This window comes from Arvicanthis niloticus, chromosome 7 (genome assembly GCF_011762505.2).
Source record: "Arvicanthis niloticus isolate mArvNil1 chromosome 7, mArvNil1.pat.X, whole genome shotgun sequence".
In the NCBI taxonomy this organism is placed as follows: Eukaryota; Metazoa; Chordata; class Mammalia; order Rodentia; family Muridae; genus Arvicanthis; species Arvicanthis niloticus.
In genome coordinates, this window is record NC_047664.1 from 74,014,438 (window position 1) to 74,028,999 (window position 14,562).

General features: G+C 44.5%; 1 protein-coding gene across 2 annotated transcripts in view; it reads right to left on the minus strand.

Moving 5' to 3' along the window:
* Positions 1 to 14,562, minus strand: part of Fryl (FRY like transcription coactivator) — a 233,405-nt gene that overhangs the window by 198,083 nt on the left and 20,760 nt on the right. For both annotated transcript variants that reach the window (XM_076938636.1, XM_076938637.1), the window contains exon 2: positions 336 to 515. The gene's annotated coding sequence lies outside the window, so the exon portion shown is untranslated. The remainder of the gene's footprint in view (positions 1 to 335; positions 516 to 14,562) is intronic.

Consider the following 14,562-nt stretch of genomic DNA (forward strand, 5'->3'; position numbering starts at 1 on the left):
AGCAAGGCATACAGAAAGACTGTTTAAAAGCTTTCCAAAAACCTATGTTACTGCTATTTTTAGATGTAGTTCAGAAGAAATTACCAGAAATAACTATGACTTATATACAAAAAGAGAGGGCCTGGGAAAGGCAGTCCAAAGAACAATTCCCGTCATCCTTTAAAGGGCTGGGCACCAAGCCTGACAGCCAGAGTCCCATCCACAGGATCTGCACGATGCAAGGGTAGAATCAACTTTCCCAAACCCCACACACTTGCACGCCTGCACATACCCAATCACATACAGAAACACAAAATAAATAAAATTCATTTTCTTAAGTACACAGCCTTACTTACCACTTAGAAATTGAGGTTGAGGCACAGAGTTTGTAGAAAAGACACCAAATTTGGAAAGGATCCATCTAGAAGTTTCTTCAACCTGGAGCTTGTACTTTACAGGCACTGAAGAGGGCGCGCTGGGAAAAAGCAGCAGGGTCGCTCCATGTGTGTAGCAGAGCGCTTCCGGAATGTCGAAGGCTGGAAGACAGAAGCATGGAGTCGGTTATTCCTCACATCCGGGGCTCAAACAAAGCTCACGGCACTTTAGCACCTGCCATGGAACCTGCTACTAATAAAAGTACAGCAATTCACAATTTGGTCAAAAATCTGTCTGTTAAAAAAAAAAATCCCCTCAGGGCTGGGAATGTAGCTCGCTCAGTGGCAGTGCCCTTGCCCACCATGCATTCTCACAGGAGATTTAAAAGGGTTGGGGGGGGGGGGGAGGATCTCAAGGCTGGGTCTGGTGGCTCACACCTTTAGTCCCAGCATTCAAGAGGCAGGGACAAGCAGCTCACTGAACCTTCCAGGCCAGTCTAGTCCTCCATAGCCAGTTCCAGGCCAGCCAGAGCTACACAGGAAGAGCTTGTCTCACAAACAAAAACCAAGTATCCAACTGTCTATATGGAGATACAGGACAATGAGAATTAGCCTTGAGGGCCCTAACTTAAATGTTTCTTTTCCACACCATCATCATTCTCGAGTATGTTACAATCCTAAAGGAAATGCCAGTCATCGTTACTTGCTTCTCCGGGAAACAAGGTCATGGTAGTGTTTCTTTAGCTTAAGGACACAGCATCTGGGGACTTGGGACAATGACCCTGGAGTTACCTTTCTTCCTACACAGGGCCCCTTAAGGCACAGGTGTTCTGCAAATGCTGGGGGTGGTATCAGCATGCTAGTAGTGAGGTCTGCAATTAACCAGTGACCTCGGAAATGCCATCCTACACATACTACCCCCCACATGCAGAGTGACAGCTGGACAGCCAGATCAATGTGGGGCCACTTGTAAAAGTAAAACAGAAAACAGCCCAAAGGATGGGCTAAAGACTAAATGGAGATTGCCTATGCATTCCATACAGCTGGGATATGCAGATATACTATGAACAGCCATGAGAAGACCACCTGGCTATATTAAATAAGCAAGCTACAGAACATTATGTTACATTCTGTGTTTAAGAAAATAACATGTTAAGTTGGGCATGGTGGCACAGGCCTATAATTCTAGCACATGGGGGAGGGGGGCAGGGAGGCCAGGAGGATCAGAGTTCTATACAATGCGTTAGACACCAGCTTAGGTGGCAGAAGACCCTGTCTCAAAAGTAGGGTTGGTGGTCTCAAAAGCACTTAAAGTCACATGAGACGTGGGTCAACTGATTGCCACAGGGATAGGAGAGGTATGGGTTCTATGTTATCGAAACAAGCTTCCAAAATAAGCTGATTCCTCCAGTTTCATAGTCATGCAGCCCAGGGTCACTTTTCTGAAAAAAAACCTATGGCCATTTCCCTCCTCGTCCATCGTGGGACCCCCTTGCTGTTCCTGGCAATCCAACATACCCAGAGTGCAGACAGGATACTGGCACCCCACGGATCAGCCACTGAACCTGCAGACTCTATCCTGGGCACCCTGAAATCCCACTGTTATCCATTTCCTCACTGCTGAGGAAGGTCTAAGAAGGCACCAGGGCACACTGCTGAGGCAGCTGACGTGTCAGCGTGTGACAGGGGCTCTCTAAAATGTTCCCAGGTCTGACTCAAGAACTTAAGACGCTTGCAGAATTCTATACTCAAATGCTGTTTATATTACTTCCCAAAGGAAAAGAAAAAAAATGGGCAAGAAATGTAAACACATCTGAAGTAGAAAAAAAAAAAAAAAGTATGACATATGCCACCTGACCTAGAGTTTGTAGTTGACCCTGATGGACTCACCACAAATTCTTTTGGGGGTTGTTATTTTTATTAATTCTTGAGATGTTTGTACAATGTGTTTGATTCAGCTTTGCCCCCCCCCCCATTTCCCCATCCACCCAACTCTGTGTGCTTTTTGAAATTCATCAAGACCAATTTGCTGCCCAAACATTCTTTTATGTGTGGCTCTCCATTGGGGTGTGGTGACTCACCAGGGCTATACCGCCAACTACTCAGCACCTAATAGCTGCCAATAGGGTGGGATGTTGGGTCCAGCTCCCCTCTCCATGCTGGGATTTGGTCCGTCTTGGGCCTGCACAAATGTTGTGTGTGCCGTGAGGACTGTTCTGAGTTCGGATGCGCAGTTTCCCTGTCGTTGTGCCCTGCCTCCGGCTCCTACACTGTCTGCTCCCTCTTCACATTGTCCCCTGAGCCCCGGGAGAAGGGGTTCAGTACATATGTTCCCTTTAGAGCTGAGCACTCTCCATGCCCAAGTTTTCTGTGCCTTCATCAATTACGGTTCTCCACTAATCACCATCCACGGCAAGTAGAAGCTTCTCTGTCTCTACTCTGTCCCTGAACCACTCTGATACAGCATAAAATTTAAAAAGAAAATAAATCAAGATAAAAAAGAGGAGAATGAAAGAGGCATTCTTTAGTGTAATAAATTTAAAATAGTTTCAAAAATAATGTGCAGAAATGTTACTAAGCAAAAAACGGGGGGGGTGCACAGGAGCTAGACTTAAAAATTGGTTCATTCCCTAACGTACACAGTGCTAGTATACAGTAGGCATTCGGTATATGCAGAGTGCTAGTATACAGTAGGCACTCTGTATATGCAGAATTGCTACCAGTAGCAAGGGAACAGTTCTTCTGAGAGGCAATCACAGATAACACAATACCAAACTAAATTTAAAATAGAGAGAAAATATTTTTATTGCTAGGCAGTGGTTTTAAACAAGTGATATGTCTCTTACACTTTTCTCCAAAGATTTGTTATTATGATAATCAGAAAAAAACACTTTTAAAAGTAAAATCTCAAGAGGAGGGTATTATGGATGAATGGATGTGCCCCATCCCTAAACTCACATTCTGACATACTAACCCTAGTAGAGGAGGTGGGGACTTTCAGGGGCAGTCAGGAGATGAGGGTGCAGTGCCCAGAATGGGAATGTTGCCCTTTCTAAAATGACAGGAGAGCTTGCTTCCTCTATCTACTAAACCAGGAAGTGGGCTCTGGCCAGATCCCAGACCCGCCTTGATCACAGACTTCCCCACCTCCAGGACTGAGAGCCTACCTTGACTCACCAGTCTATGGTGTTCCTTGCCGTAGTCCACGCTGACTAAGGCCGATGGTGCTAGACTCTGAGATCGCGGCTAAAACCCTCACACACTGCCAGTGGGAAGAGAAAGTCAGAGAACAACTCCAGAAAACTCTATGCCCTCCTCAAAGAAGAAACACTGACCAGGATTCCCATTCTTGGAAATGATAATCTATTCCCCCACAAAAATCCATGAATGCCTGTTCATTGTACCATCTTCTACAATTGCCAAATGGTGGAAGTAACCAAATGTTAGCTACCAATGAATAGGTAAAACTGTGGTTCGTGTACCTGCTGGAGTATTATACTACCGGGAAAAAAAAATCAGGTATTGAAATGTATCCACAATCAACTGTGGAGACTGGTGTTCAGATCTGTGAATACAAAGTAGCCACAAGTTCTATGCTTTAAAAGTTGATCATTCATACTAGTGCACAAATTGTGTCTCAATAAAACTGCTTCTTCCTAATGCACACACAACACACACACCTATACTCAAACTTATAGATAACCCATCATCTGCCACATCATTTATTCCCTTGTGCCCTTGTGCCTTTGTAGAACAATAAAGCCTTGGCTCTAAACATAATACCGGACTTCTGTCCCTAAAAGCATGGGGAGGCCACATGGCGTCTGTATTTCAGCTTCTACAGAGGCTATCAGAGTCAGAGGACACAATCTCATTTTTCTACTAAGAGAGCTACATGGCAGCTGGAAATAAAATTTGTTCTATAACCTGCTAAGGTCAGTTCTACTTATTATAATTATGTAATTTAGTCAAGCATCACATCAAGAATGAGTGTAAAAAGAAAATGCTTTGTCTCTAAAAATGAACTTTTGTGATCTAAGGGAAATCCCTCTAAAAAAAACACTGTACAGAAAATGAGTTGATTGTACTTCAAAAGACAGCCAAATTTAAAACATTAATATATTTAATCATAGGATGTTTAATGTATCTTCCACATTATTTCAAACAAGTGTGTGTGTGTGTGTATGTGGCATCTGTGGTAGAGGCCACACACCTGCCTTGCTTTGATGTTGTGTGCTAAGATCCAACCTGTGGGCCTCCTGCTTGTTGGCAAGCACTTCATCCTCTGAGCCACCTCCCCAGCTTCTTTAATAAGTTTGCTATTTTTTTAATCAATCAGCTGTCAGCATATCACACAGTAATATTGCATAAGAAAATGTCTGTAATTATTGGAGATGTAAGTTTTCCTCTGTTTCATGTTGCTTTAAAGTCAGGAAGCCATGCACCCTAGGTGGGTCTCAATTTCATTATGTATGTAGCTGAGATTAACATTCAACCCCTAAATCCTCCTGTTTTCAACCTCTAAAGTGCTAGGATCATCACCATGCCTTGCTATGTATGCTAGTTTTCTAAGAGAATAGATACAGGGACAAGGCGTAATGGCTCAGCAGTTAAGAGTACCGCCTCCTCTTGCAGAAGACCTAAGTTCCAGTCTAGCAGCCAGCCACATGGCAGCTGTCTGCAACTCAATCCTAGAGAATACCAGCGCCTCTTCTGGCCTCACTGCTATCTTGCTTTCAAAGAACTAGCACATAGTACTATTCCTCTAAAGGGAGCCTGACCTCCAGAGTACCCTCTGAAGATACCTGGTCTGTCATGTCTCCATACCAACTGCATCCCATCATCTCAATGACACCCCCACGTCTTCAACCAGAAGCAGTTGCTCAATGTCAACCCAGACCAATCGAGTACCCCAGCCCCAGGCACTTCAGCGCCCAGACATTTTACACACTGACTCTAATCCTCCTTTTTCAAAGCTAACCTGCATCTCACCTCAAGTGATCCTTTTGCCAAAAAGAGAAAGAAGCCCACAGAACTGAAGGAGAGTCTTCCTCACTCATGTACACTCACGCATGCTCCCCCAACCTCAACTCCTCCCAGAACCACGCATCTCCAACTCCCCTTTAAAAAAAATTATCCCTACACGTCTTACTGTTGGATGCTTATTGTTGAGGGGGACGCTCTCTCCCTCCATTGTATCAGCTCGGAGGTGTAACCCAGGTGGAGCGTCAGGCTTAACAACAAGCCGAGCCACCTCAGCTGCCTGCCCTTCTTCTCAGTCCGCCTGTCACTCCAACAGAGCTGTGACTCCCAAGCCCTGTAGCACTAAAATAGAAAATATCCTTCCACTTGACCACAACGGAAGGCCACATGGGAATCCCACTGGGCCTCTGCCCTCTCTTTGGGGACTTGACTACATCTCAAGCATGGCTTGCTAAGGCACAGTTCGGTCATGGATGCCTACCAAGCAGTTGGGGACTCGCTGTCCCGGGAGTCAGGACTGTAGTGAAAGAGACAAAACCAGCACCCTACTCCCCTACTGTCCTCTAGACTCTGCTCCCCACAGATGCACCCCACGCACTCCCACATCCACATCTGCTGGGCGCTTTCCCCTATCTGGAATGTCCTGCCTTTGTGTCTGCGAACTGAAACACTTCTAAAAATGTTTTTAAAGTAGAAAGCCACTTACCCACTCAAGAGCCTCAGGCTTCTCAACTGCCAAGTGAGAACAATGCTCTCAAGAGCTATTTCATAAAGATTTTCGAGGGCTGTAAAAGCATCCCGAGTGTTGTTTGGAGTCAACGTTGAACAATAGCTGGCAGGTGTCACTCAACACTTCTGTGTCTTTGTCACGAGAACACAATGGGAACCCAAGAAATATTTTCTCAATCACCAGAACAATAGAAAATGCCTTTTCCAGCCAGGCTGCACTCTGCTCTCCAAAGAACAGTCTGCAGTTTGACACCTCTGAGAAGGAAAGAGAATTCCTGATGGAGCTTTCATTTTATTGGAAATCTCACAGACACAAGATGTCAGAACGGAGACCCACTACTTGATAGTCCACTCATACATATGGAAAAGGAAGAAAGGAGACATAAGTCATTTTCATATACATATATATGTGTGTGTATAACATATAATCTATAATGTGTGTATATACATATATATATATATATATATATATATATATATTTTTTTTTTTTTTTTTTACTGTGTGAGGGACATTTAACATTGTCCTTTGCCATCACACTGCTGTCTAGCCACCACCATAATCTGTGCCCAGAACCCTCCTGATGTTGCAAAACTCAGTACCTATGACACAGTGATCAGTGATGCCCCATCGCACTGCCCTGGCCTTTTACAGCCTTACTGTTAGAATGAAGTGATGACTCGGGGTACCTCATGCAACTGGAATCACAGCTACCTATCCTCTGGGAGCCTGGTTTACTTCACCAAGCACAACATACTCACGATTTATAGATGTTATTTTTTTTTTTTCGTCAAGATCTTCAAACCCACTCAAGGCCAAGCACGGCTTAAGTACACGGTAACTGACGTGTTATTGGCACTGCCCTGAAGATTTGGATGACTCGGACAAAAGAGGGGGACACCCATCCCTCACTTGACCGCTCTGTTGGCTGTGTTTCCCATGCAACTCCAAGGAGGCAGTGAGTGTGACTCCCAATCAACAGATCAGAAAGGGGTTTCTGAGGAACAGTCAGTGTGAACTGGGCCACCATCTCACACCGTATTTCCAGTTTGCTTTTTCCTCATGGAACTGTTATCACTAGCCAACACAAGCTTGCTTGTATTTACGTATTCAACCCCTTAACTGCCTGTATTGAAGGCCATCGTTACTTTACTCCACAGGTGAGTATGAACTCAGTAAAGGTCACTACGGCATAGGTTCCCTGTGCTGGTTACACACAGGTGCTCTGTGAATATTCACATCACTCCACCATGCAGGGGTCACCATTGTGCAACAAAATTACATTAATGGACTACACGCTTACCTCCCTTCTGGCTAGTTAAAACTATTATATTTTAAAGTTATTAAAAACAAAATACAACTGGGTGTGGTGGTGTATACTTTGAATCCCACCATTCAAGGAAAGATGAGGGCAGATCTCTGTGAGTTCGAGGTTCAAGGCCACCCTGGTCTACAGAGTGAGTTCCAGGACAGGTAGAACTATATAGTGAGACCCTATCTCAAAAACAAACAAGAACAAAAAGAAACAAACAAAAACTAAATATAAACTTCTAACTTTCTTAAGGTATTTTTCTTCCCAAGGTAATGACTCAAACTACCTCTGCAATTAGAAAACTGCAAGATGACGAGGAAAGAAACCGGATTCTTTTAAGGGCTTCCAATCAATCCCTACTTACAATCAAAGCCTACAAGTCCTATTAAACTGTTGTTTTCAGAAAGTAGTACCTTTTGATCACAATATGAAAAATGTTAGTTTAAAAAAAAAAAGTACTGTGTTTGCAAAATAACTTTATCCTCATCCATGTGGCAAGAAGCCGGCGGTTTCCGTCCTGTGGGAAACAAAGGGCCTTGAGAAACACATTCCCAGTTAAATGTCTTTTGCATTTTCCACACACAATTGGTTCAACTTCCTAATAATCGCCATTTACCAGAAATGCAAAAGATAAAAATCTATTACGATACACAATGAGACTAAGCAAGCCAACTGGAGAAACAGAAAGAGCGTGAGGAGAGTCACCACTCCCAAGCCAACACAAACATCTCCCAGCTTCTGTTTAAGGCTGAGAATGGTGGCTTCAAGGTGACAAGACTCTAGTTTCTTTCTTCCTTCCTAGGAGGGGTCACGCGCATCAGCAAGCCCACTGTGTCTAACGCTCCCTCTGGCAGAGGGAGCAAGGGGAAGGCCCTCAGCTACTTCAACACTTTGGTCTCCAATTATGATTTTTGAAAAAGCCCTCTGATGTCTCTTTATGATAAAAGCCATCCACATAGTGGTCTCTGTTAGAGCCCCACTGTCTTTCCTTCTTCTCTGTCTCCTTCCCTGATCCCATCTGCACTCCACAGGAGTCACCTGAACACCCAGGAGTTACTGCTCTCAAAGTTCATGAAACTCTGAGGTCGGATCTTCAGTGCACTCCAAGGCAGCATGTTTCTCTCCATATTTAAAAATGCTTTCTTCACTTGGATTGCAAATGTCACACGCTATCCTAGGTTTATGATTCTTGTTTTGTGAGATGTGAATCTTGCTATGTTGTCCATCCTGGTGTCTCGGCCTCTGGAGTGCTAGAACCAGCCCCTTCTAGTAGTTTTCTTCAGCTCCCCAGGCACCCTTCCTCTGTTTCCTCTCCAACTCTGATTTACAGGATGACCCAAGGTCTGTCCCCAACCTCCTGCTCACTGACATTACCCCTCTGTGACAAATCCTGGGAGGGCTTACATTCAAATCTGGCTATGCCAGTACAGAGCTGGTATCTCTGCCCAAGGTCTACCTCTCATCTAACACCCAGCCTCACAAATGCAGCTATCCATCTAAACGATCCTAAACTCTAAACATACTGAAATCTTTGCCTGCCCCTAGTGTGGTGCCTTTGCAAACACCACTGTGGTTCTTCCAACTGCTAAGGCCAAAAAGGCCCAGTGCCCCAGACACACTCTTTCTTAAGTTAGCATCTTTCTCAAATCTGATCACTCTACCCCACATCTGCTGCTATTTCAGTCCCTGCCAGTGTCCTCTCTGGCTCAAGCCCATGCTCAACACCCTGTTGGCTTCGTGTTCCACATACACGAGGAAATACATGAGTTCTCTTTCCTTCCTCTACCCACAGCAGCTTTCCAGTGAGAACAAATTCCCAAAGAGCCTGCCTGTGTAATGCCCCCTCCCTGCATCCAGACCACTGCAGATGCTATCACTCGACTCAAGCTAACTGCTGCCTGCCATGCTCTACATGACCGGGCTTTGTATTCTATATCCAAGGTCTACACTTGTCTGCCTGATGAAGCAGAAGCTCCCAGGACGGCCACAGGCGGCCATTCACGGTCACAGACACACCGCCCTACTCCCACGGCTCCCACTTGTTGCTTAGATAAATCCTGCCTGTGATGATACTAGCTTGAAAAATAGCGTCTTGCTAACATTTTACTCAATAAGATGAATGCTGACTATTAACAATGCCCTACATTTCCGACTGCCTGCCTTAAACAGCAGAGCGGGCAAGAAGCTGAGCCTGCTTGAAGGCTTCAACGCCGAAGCCAGCGCCTTTGTGTAGCTTTTCTTCATGCTGAGATGCAACCCAAAATCTCCCAGAAAACGAATGGTGTGTTTTAAAGGGCTCCTCTCTTCCTATGAAGTAACCGAGTCAAGCTATGTGCAACCAAGCTTTGCAGGAAGAGACGGTCTCCGAGGGCAACCTAAGATAGGATAACCTGTTCCCTGTTCACTGTCTGCCACAGTGACTGTCACAAAAGAGAATATCCAAACAGCTTAAAACTTAGAACGGGATAACACCCCACCCTGTAGAGTTTGCTGAGTTCTTGTTTTTTACACTTCTTTATTTACTTATTTATTTATTTATTTATTTATTTATTTGGGGGGGGTGTCAAGTCATGTGCATGCCATGGCATTAGTGTAGCAGTCAGAAGTAGTCAGAGAGAAACTTTCTCTCCTTCCACCATGTAGGTTCTGGGAATCCAACTCAAATCCTGGGGCTTGACAGCAAGTGCCCTCAGCTGCTGTGTCACCTCCCTGACCCCAAATCATGAATTTCTACAAAAGTGCTTGAAGGTAAGACTAAGGGAAGGGAAGAAAGGAAGAGGAAGTGGAGGGAGAAGGGGGCGGGGAAGCTCTCCACTCGGGCAGGCCAGCACTTCTAAGGTCTGATAGCCTCCTGCTAGTTCACACCTCTAAGATGAGCACTGGAAGAAAACAGCCCACACTCCACCCCTCCCCACATCGTTTGTTAAGCTAAATATAGACCTAGACCGCAATCTTCAAGGGACTCTATGTATCCCCCAGAGAAAGGAAAGAAGTAATCCAAGCTCCATCACAGCCAAGCAGTGACAGAGCTGGGGCAGTTCACCAGTACCAAACAGTGTGTGCAAGGACCAGTCACTCACCTGTGAGGGAAGCTGGTAAAAAGGGGAGGAAAAAAAAAAAAAAAAAAAAGAACCAGCCAGGGCTTAACTCCAAGACAAGTGGCCCTAGTGAGTTTCCGACCAAAGGTGTGAAGTGGAAAACATCTGCTTTCCAAGACAGCTGTTCCTTCATCGGAATGGTGATTAAAAACACAAATGAGGGTGCTGGAGAGACAGCTACATAAAACAGCTGGGCACTGTGGCTCTAATCCCAGTTGGGTGGGGGTGGGGTGAAGACAGACAGGTCCTGCAGCTCACTGGCCGGCCAGCCTAGCCAAATTGGTGAGACGTGGGTTCTGTGAGAGACCCTGTCTCAAAAAATAAGATTGAGAGGACCTGGGAAAGACATCCAATATTGGCTTCTGGCCTCCATATAATAGTATGCACGCGTGCATTTGCACGCATATGTGCATAATACACACACAACCAAGAATAAAAACTTAGTAAGGGGTTTTTAAATGTTAGTGGTGAAATACGAGATCAGTCCTGGTAAAGTGACATTTGTTTCAGTATTGCCATTTCCTGGTAGATGGTCTGTGGGAAGGCTTCATCTCACTGACACAGTGAATACTGACATAATTAGATTGTACTGGCCCTGTTTACAACGCTAAGGCCATCGAGGTGTCCCAAGCGGGTCTGCAGTAAGGAACAACTGAAAATATCCATGCTATATCGACTGTCATAAAGACAATACTTTAGATGGAAATGAAGTCCTAGGGCATTAAGGATAAAGAACAAGACCTGTGAAAGAAAGCTGAGGCCAGGCTGGTGAGGGTCAGAGGCAAACCTTGACTGTGTGCTATCCTGGAAGCCAAGGATTTCCAGCTATTCTGGCTAGTGTGTGTCGATTTGATGGGACCTAAAATCACCTAGGAGATGAGTCACCAGGCACACCTGGAAGCGTCCAATTAGGTTAGTCATTGATAGTGACCATGGCAGCTTATCTTGAACAGGTGGGAAGCAATCTAAATTTAAACAGTGCATCTAACAGATAAGCTTACAGGTCAGAGACGGCTGAAGCTGGCTGGTGGCTGAAGCTTCTTCCTGGAGGGGTGAGGGTACAAAGGCATCCTCTGGGCCATTATGTCTTCCAACTGTTCTCTTCTAAACTAACTCTGAATAGATATCTGTGTGGTGGCTGATTTTATGTGTCAAGTTTTGGCTAGGCATGGTGCCAAGGTGACGGAACACATTTTTAATATGAGATTGATATTAACTTGGTAGAAGAACGAAGCAAAACAAACTGCGCTCCGCGCCAGGCACAGTGGTGTCTGTGAGTAATTCCAATTACTCAGAAGGCTGAGTCAGGAGCACTGAAAGCTTAAGGCCAGCCTAGGCAAGATACAGGGCCCACGTCTCAAAACAAGCCAACACACAAAACCCAACAGCCTCCAAACTGTGGGTGAGAGTGACCCTGTCAGGTGAATACCTGACTGGAAAAACACACCGATCTTTACCAGTCCAGAAGACTGGTAAAGTTTGCCAGCAGACTAAATCGTAGCTCTTTGCTGAGTCTCCAGCCTTCCTGCCTACTCTGTAGACTTCAGACTTGCCAAGTCTCTACAACCATGGAACCAACTCTTTAAAATGTAAGATCTCATGTCTGTCTGGCTTCACACACACACACACACACACACACACACACACACACACACACACGAGTTCACAGTTTAGTTGCTCTGTCAAACTCTAATCCAAATCAGCATCTGACTAGTCCATAAGTATACTAAGAATATGAAGAGAGCCGGAGACGAACCTATAACCTAACACAGGAGAGGTATCAGTAGGAGAGATGCCTGCTAATGAGTAAGAAATTCCTTTTAGGGATGGTAAGAATGTTCTAAAATGTTTTCAGTTTGAGGGGTAACATTACACAATGCTGTAAACATGTCAAAACCTGTTCTGTGACAGACATGCTCTTTAAAACTGTTAACTACTTCCGTGTGTATGAGGGTTTGCCTGCATATGCACCACATTCATGTGGTACCCAAGGGACATGAGATGAGGGTGTGAGACCCACCAGAACTGGAGTTACAGAGGGCTGAGAGGCCATACTGGTGCACCCGGGTCAATGTTCCTAACTGCTCAGCAGTCTCTCCAGCCCTGGATGACATACTTTTAAAGGGTAGATGTTAAAGTACGGGAATTATACCTCAATAGAAGAGGGAGGAAGGGAGGGAGGGAGAGAGGAAGAAAGACAAGCCTGTGAAAGTAAGAAGCATCATAAATCACAGTGACAGAATGTCAGCCCCTTCATAAGTTAATTACTGTTTACATGTTCAAAGGCATTAAGTTATAGAGAGCCTCAAAGAATAGCAGAGAATAGAATAACAAAAAAGCCAACAAATTAGTTACATGTTCCTGATTATTTAAAAAAAAAAAAAAAAAAAAAAAAAAAACGAAGGCTGTAGAGCAAACAATTAAATAAAAGCTGTGGCATCCAAGCAGGGAGGTGAGCAATTGGATCCCAATGTGCAGAAGACGACACAGGAAAACCATGGGAAGAAGCCAACAGGGATGACATAAGCTGTCCCCCAAAACATAAATAAATACAAATCAATCTATCTCTCTCTCTCCCTCTCTCTCTCTCTCTCTCTCTCCATTAAGGGCCTATATGTACCAGTAAAAACACACAAGTGCCTGCACACCCGGACACACTGAATTAAGGATACATATCTATGTGTCTTTACCTAAAAGTGGAACAAACTAAATGACTTAAAACCTTTGACTTGCAATAATGACCAAATTCAAACCCCATCTCAGGTTGAGTCTAATTACAGGGATCATTTCAAATAATGAAAGCTTCTCCTGCTATTTAGCACGATGTTGCTATTTGCATAAGACTGAGATATTGATACGCTATGAAGCCCCAAACAGTTCCCACCTACACGGTGAGAAATTACTTGACATACGATACAAAGAAAGGGTTGTGTGGTGTGTTGGTGGCATAGTGGTGAGCACAGTTGCCTTCCCAGAAGTACTTTTAAACAAGAACACATCACGAACAGTGAGCACAGACACAGATACACACTCGGTACGCATGCATATACAACAGAAAGCAGAGACAACAGCTTACAGAGAAACAGGAAGCTAAAAGCACGATGAGAAATCCAGTGTGGCCACACCAAAAAGCACCTTAGTGGAAGCCGGTGAGAATTGAGGTCTGACTTCCCTAGAACCAAATCATAATGAGATTGGAATGTGCGTGTTTGGCAATCAGGACCAATGGTGTCAGAGAAGTTTCTAGTCAGGACAGCAAGACTTGGTCATCAAGTTTTAGAAAGCCACACTGAAATGTCAGACACCAGAGGGAGGGAAGACTGTAAGACAGGAGGTGTTCTGGGTGTCCTAAGTGGTGCAGGAATGACTAGGGAGGGAAACAGACAGAAAGCCGGAGATGACCAGCTAAAAGCTGACAGGTGCACAGACCTCTCAGTGTCAGGGAGTGAGTGAGTGGATTAATAAATTCAGTGAATTCTTAACAGTGGTTAAAAAGAGGTAATTTGGATCCCTACAAGATCTGAGCCAAGTATAATGTCAACTAGAAGCTGGAAGTACTAAAGAGAATTTAATGTATTAGAAATTGTGGAGAAAATAGTTAATAAGGCTTTGAATGATCTCAACACAAAGAAATTACGCATTTGAGCTGATGGATATGGCAGCCAGCCTGAGTTGACCACTATACGCATTTGAGCTGATGGATATGGCAGCCAGCCTGAGTTGACCACTATGCATTAAATATATGGTGAAATATCACATGGTGCCCACATAAATACATATGTAACTATTTTTTTACTTTAACTTATTTTTACTTTATTTCGTGGGTGTATACATACGTGTATGGGGCATGCATGTGCCACGGCACACATGTGAAGGTCAGAGGTCAGCTTGGAGAGGTGGGTTCTTGTCCACTATGTGGGTCCTGGGATGGAACTGAGGCCCTCATGGTCTTTACCCACTGAGCCACTCACCAGGCCAGTCCTTATGCTTTCATGAAATATATTCATCTTGTTTGATCATTTTCTGGAGACAGGATCTCAATCTCAAGTTTACCACCTTCCTATCTTAAATGAATGTGCCACCATGCCT